Raw genomic sequence first — 6,833 nt, forward strand, 5'->3', positions numbered from 1 at the left:
CACTCGGCTCGCTTCTGTCACCACCTCTGCCTCTTATCGTTTTTGGTCATCCCCTGTCTCCTGGTCTTTTATCGCCTCCGCACCTGTTATCTTTTTCTTTCTTTCATTTTGTGCTCTCAACTACACGTTTTCCCACAGGCTCTCTGGCCTGAGGCCGGATATTAAGGGATCAATGAGAATCTCCTCTCTATTACCGTCACCTCCAAGGTAGACACCTGCACACAACCGTATGTTTCCACCCTAAAATCACCAAGATACTTGTGCTGGATGCAAAATAAACATCAGTTCACTTATGGCTCTCAGACTAAAAAGGAAATGGTTAACCGTGTCAGACACATGGCACATGTATACATGCACACACACGAGACAATGTGTGTTTTTTACATTTAGTAAGCACTGGCTGAGAGGCTGCCAGTAGTCAACAAAGGCAGCTTTGTGGGCTCCATGTGTGCACATTTTATGTGTGAGTTTGTATTGTTTGCCCCTGTGTGGGCTTGCAGGCCCAGCACGTGTGTGAATCATTATCTCTATGTGTCAGAACTTCGTTGGAATGAGGCTTGTCGTGCATAGCTATCTAACAGCCATCACTCACCGTTGCCCTCGCGGTTTCCCTCTCTGCCTGCCTGTTTCTCCCTGTCAGCGCGGCAGAGACAAATCGCTGGAACTAATACGCAATATAACAGCTGAGCTCTGTTAGAGCGACTCAGCCAGCCAGCTCTTTGACGAGGCATCGATATTATTAGCGAACTTGGTCCGCCAGGCTCAGACGGGACTGTCTGCTTGATTGACGCTCAATGATCTCATAAAGAGGGAGCGATGACCTGGGGGTTATCATGGTGGAGAGCTTTTATTTGCTTCTTGGGACCTTTCTTCTGTTCTGGCTCATTGGCTTTTTCTGCTTTTCAACGCTCTAAAATTTAAATCTACCAAAAAAAAGGAACAAATTTTTCCTTTCTCCATCATCCTGTAGCAGAGGCAACATTTAGGCCTTCATTTTGATTTGTGAGTTAGTCTAATTTTCAAATCCTAGCTCTTCCAAAAATGTTTTTACAGATGTATTAAATGGCATCAAGCCCAAACAAACCACTAAAATGTGAGTTGGATCGAGCCCTGAATCATTTTTTAACCCCATTTCGTTCTTAGACATTACAATTTTGGATTTTTCTGTTTCCTGTAAACTATTTTATTAATTGTAGTTAAGTGTTTACACTAGTTGCGAAAATAAATGACTATAAAAAAATAATCAAATACTCATGTCATTGAATTTAGCATCATCTGAAAACTATGCTACCTTTATTTTGGTGCTGATGATTTGCTCTGTGATAGATTACAACCTCTGATTCAACCAAAACACACTAAATTGCCAAACGTACTATCTCATCTGCCTTCATATACAAATGAACTCAAATGATATACCATTCATAATCCATAGAGTTTAACATAATGTCAGGCTGCCCTTTTCAACTATTAGGTTTTATGGGAAAGCATTCCACAAAGTTTTGGAGCGTGTGTGTGAGAAAATATGACCATTATTCCTGAAGCCAATCTGTGAGGACCGCAATAATGTTGGATGAGAAGACCTGGTTTGCACCGTCTGCTCTAAATCGTCATAAAAAGTGTTAGGGTTACCAAATTGTGTCCCTTTCAATGGATCTAAGGGTCAAGTGCAGCTCTTGAAAAATAATCCCACATCAAAATCATCACTGCACCAAACCTTACATCTGTTCCAATGCATTGTTTTTCTCCTGGTAACTACCAACCCAGATTAGTCCATTGGCTTACCGGAGAGGGTGGCATGATTTGCTCCTTCACTGCACTGGTATCCAGTGGAAGTGGGATTTACATTGTTGCATTTGATGCTTTGCTTTGCTCTTGTTGATATAAGACTTGCTGCTCTGTCATGGAGACCCATTCCATGCAACTGTTATTGAGCTAATCTGAAGACCACTTGAAGTTTGGAGGTCTGTAGCTACTGAATCTGCAGAAAGTCAGCCACATCTGCACAATATGCTCCTCAGAATCCATAACCTGCAGATCTAGCGATTTCACATGCTTACCACTTTTTGGCTGAATTGTTTTCCTTCCCAGTTGCTTCCATTTTATGATATTACAGCTAACATTTCACCATGGAATATTTTGTAGCTATAAAATATCAAGACCTGACCTATTGCACAAGGGACATTATGTCACCAGACCATGTTAGTTTTCACTGAACTCCTGGGAGTGACCCATTCTTTCACAACTGTTTGTAGAGGCTGTCTGTATGCCCAGGGGCTGGATTATATACACCCAAATTCAATGACAGAGAGGGGCGACCCAAGGCTTTCGTCATTAAAGTGTAATTCTGACCAAACTCCTGCTGTTAGATGATGGTTATTAGAGTCACTGAACTAAATTTCTTCACTGTAGACCTTGAGTTAAACAGTGGAAAACTACATTAAATAACTGAATGCCAAATCAGGAATGAAACATGCTCCAGGTGGGTACAAATTGATGCAGGTCTTGTGGTGGACAGCACCATTTTTTACCTGAAAATGTCAGCCACAAAAAGGCGAAATGACCAGCAGCTGTTAGATCTTCCTCTGATTAGTTTTGAAAATCAAATATAAATACACCTGGATTCTGTTGGCCAATCTATATATACACTTTTATTTTGAAAAATGCCTTTATGTGAAAGTTGCTTTGTCCACAATAATCATAATCAGTGCTCACTGTTCTTCTCCTCAGAAATGATTGATTTAGTTTGTCGGTTCATGTGAATCATATAATCATGGATCCTTGTTGGGCCAGCTGCCAGTTAGATGGTCCCATATTTTAACTGGACAAAACATGGCATTTACATTGTTTTGAATAAAATTTCTTTGCTTTATTGTCTTGATATTAAGCTATAGATACTTATCAAGAGCCTGTTTCTTTATGTAGACGCTGTGGGCAAACAAGAAATAAAAAAGTCCTAATCATTTACTGGTTATATTATAAACTGAAGCAGTTTTAAATGTGTGTTAACTGTTGGTTCATGCATAAAAGATCAACTCTAGCCAGCAATTTATTTTTTGATAAATGTTCATATTCTGATAGATGAAGTGATAAAGATACCTAATAATAAATCTGTTACTAAAGCTGTCGCAAAGAGAAAGTTATATAAAGTAAAACTTTGATTTTATGCCTGTAATAATTAACAAATAATCAAAGAACAGATTGTTATTTTACTATGAGAAAGACTGCAATACGATAAACCTTGTGTTTTGTTCCCACAAACCCGGTGATAGCCCTGAGGATAGGGAAACGTTTGTTCACTATAATTGTGTTCAAAATGTTCACTTGTTCATTCTGTAACTGCAATGCATTAACAACATAGAAGGTGTAGCAGCAGCAGATAGCGTTGACCAGGTGGTTTGCATTTTAGTGCTGCCGTACAGTGCTCGTCATAATAATTCAAGTCAGTTCAATTCAAAGATATTTTTTTCCCAAAGGAAAATTTTATGTTTCATCTCTCTAATGTTGGCAGGGAGGCTCTTCTACAGATCCGTTGCTGCACTACAGTCTGGTGAAGAGGACGCTTAGTTTCATCCATTAAGTTATTTTTATGTTATGAAGCCTCCCTCTTTGTGCAAATATCTCTGGAGGCTTCAGAAAAGACCCCAGAAGTAAGACATCCACCTATGTCAACTTGTTCACAGTTGTAACACTAGCTCCTTTCACAAAATACTTCAAGATGACAATGAGGCACCTTTTAGCCCGGCCATGTGTTCTGTAAAATGACAGATGAAGGAAGGGGGTGGAGTACAGCCAGCCTGTGTTTTATGTCCCTCAATCACATCAGCTGACTTGTATTGGAGCAAGCAGCTTTCACAGGTCAAGGTAGTGATTTAGTGATGAAGTATGGTTTGTGTGACCAACCAGCCAAAGGATTAAAAACTTGAAAAAAAACTCAGAGAAGAAGCTGGCATACTTTATTGGAATCTGAAGCTTTTGCTTAGCTAGCAATGCTACGATTTGCTCACCTGTTATTTTTTTTAAAGGAATAGTACGTGGAAACTTACGATGCAGATTTGATGAGTACTGACATCGGTACTTCTGACACCTCCTGTGTTTTTTGATAAACTCACAGCTGTGTAGGATCTGAACTTGTAATTTATGAATGGCCAAAAGAAGCTCAGAGGGAGGTTTATTACACAAATACTTTGTGAAAGAGGCTACTGGCTCTGATGCTGCTTTCCCAGCAGATGATAGCAGAAGAGACCGCACTTTCAAAGACGTGATGTATCAAACGGAAAAATGAGAAAGGTTTGACATACAACTAACCTGTCACATTGTGCAATGGTGCATGCTTAATATAGCTGAAGTTTTTTTTCTTGGTTTTTTTTTTTCTGCCATTTTTGATTTATTTAACCTCAAAGCTTTCTTTCTTCTCTTTTGAAGAGACAGTTAGCAAAATACAGCATTAGTCCTACCTATCAAGAAAACTGTATTCCTGTGAGAGGATTGATTTGATCAAACTGAGCTAAACAAGAGAATTAGCATCAACCTGTGCCCAAGGGCAATTTTAAAAGCAGTGTGAGTTTATGCATGTGATAAACATGCCATGTTAGATTTGTCGTGGCGATTGAGAACTCAGATCTGAGTTTAATAAGGAAAAAAAACCCAAAAGAAAAACAAACCTTTATGTTAAAGTTGATATTTGGTGTGCCACTAAATGAAGATAAGTGTATGATTCCCAAGCTAAACATTAGTCGAGAAACTTGTCTTGTAGTTTGTCACAATGTTTGTACCCACATTTTCTCTACATATTTCAGGTTTCTTATTTGCCACTTGGCCCTGATAATCAGATTTTCTAGAGGAGTACGATCTGAAGACTGGAAACATCCCTGCATGACCTTATTTCACGTTGATTCTTGACCCATCTTCAGTATTCTGGTTGAGGAAAGAATATTCTTGTCCAAAAACTGAATGGGAAAACACTTACATCAGGCATTTTCCATCCTACTATCCATGTAATTAGCATTACACAGAAGCAGTTTGGTTGGCAACTTGGGGTTAAGTGCTTTGTTCAAGGGGACAGTCACATTGAACTCACAACTCTCTTATGACAAGACCAGTATTCTTCTCAATGATTCACCCAAATGTCACCCCAATTTCCCAGTAAACAGCCCCCTCAACGGATTATGGCATTGTCTGTCTTTAGTAGAGTAACGATCCCAATGCTTGATCCCTTAACATCTGTGCTTGACAGTGGATGTTGTGTTCTTTGTGTCTTATGAATTTAGGTGTTCAACAAAGAGCTTCATGTTGATTTTATGTGACCAGAGCATTTTTATTTACATTTCTACAGGCAAACTTAAACTGGCATATGTGCTTTTATTGCAGGGGGACTTAGGGATTTTAATCCATTGCAGCTTAATGTATTGTGGTTCTTGGTGACTGTGGTCTCCACTGGCTTCGGATCATTAACAAACACCATGTTGCTGTGGACTGGTTCTTCACTTTTCTCACAATGAGTTGAGTTCTGCTTGACTTTATTGAACGTAGTGCAATAAAAGCACCAAAGTTATATGCAAAGAAAATAAATTCAAAGAAAAGAAGAAGAATGAGGCAAGATTTATCTTCCATATCAAGAGTGGTTCATTTAGTGTTTTGTTTCCTCTTTGAGAGTAATTTTTCCCCGCTGTGTATTTCCAGTGGAAAATAATTGCCTGCAATATGTCATTCAGAATTTATTTTCAGTACAGATTTCATTCATGAATTACCTAGAAAGTCACAGATACATTAATCAAGCCATTTCTCTTGCGCTCCTCATCCTTGTTAGCTACTTTCTGTGGGTTTTCTTCTTCTCTAATAATTTTCCCACATGTCTCCCCGTCTCGCTTCTCTGCGTCCATCTGTGTGCCACCCTCTCCGATGGCAGAAGTATCCATTTTGCTTTATTTGAGTCACTTTTGCTCCATTTTCACCCCACGCGCCTCATTTTTCCCTGCTACAATCAGACCCTTTCACGCTTCCCTCAAATTCCCTGGGCCACCCCCGTGCTCCGTCCATCTTTTTCCATCTGTCCATCGCTGTCTTTTTTTCTCCCCCTTCTCCCTCTGTGCTCTGCTCACCTGCAGCACATAAAAATTCTTCTTTTCCTTCTCCAGAGGATAGTTCAGTCGCTCAGGGATTTACTGCATTCCTCTATGCTCTCTCTCCCTCTTTGTCTCCATATCTGTCTCCCCTTGTTTTGGCAGCACTACACAGCATCTGATTAGGCTTATTTTGTCTTTTGTCTTTTTAACACATTTATATCCCTCTTCAAATCCCTCTGTGTTTTCCCTCTCCATCCCTTCCTGTCTTCTATAATAACACTCACTAATCCAATAACTCTCGCTTCAGTGAAACTCACCCTGATTTTTTTTTTCTTCCCCCACTCTACCTGCTCCACCTGGCCTCTCCCTCCTGCTGGGTTTCTGCCATGAGCTGTGAACATCCCGCCTCCACTTACTTAGCTGGAGGCTGCAGGGTTGGGCCATGGATTCACAGCACATCTATTTTTTATTTTTTTTTAAAGTTCTAGAGGGTTGGAGATGGAAGGGGACGCCACAAGGCCCGGGGCCTGGGATGAGGCTGATTTATGAGTTAATCAATTGGTCGTCCGTGTGAGTGAGCATAACCGCGGAGGTGTGTGAGCTCTTTCATGTCACTGTCTGAGCTTGTTGACTTAGTCCCTCAGGAAAGCACCGCGAGCTGTCACTCCCCGTGTTGTTCAGCTCTCCGTCATTTTTTCAAAAGCAATTAGGACGATGAAGAGGGTGGGTGTTCATTCATCTGATGTTTGAATGGCTCGTATCTGTGAGCAC

Source organism: Xiphophorus couchianus, chromosome 23 (genome assembly GCF_001444195.1).
Source record: "Xiphophorus couchianus chromosome 23, X_couchianus-1.0, whole genome shotgun sequence".
NCBI lineage: Eukaryota > Metazoa > Chordata > Actinopteri > Cyprinodontiformes > Poeciliidae > Xiphophorus > Xiphophorus couchianus.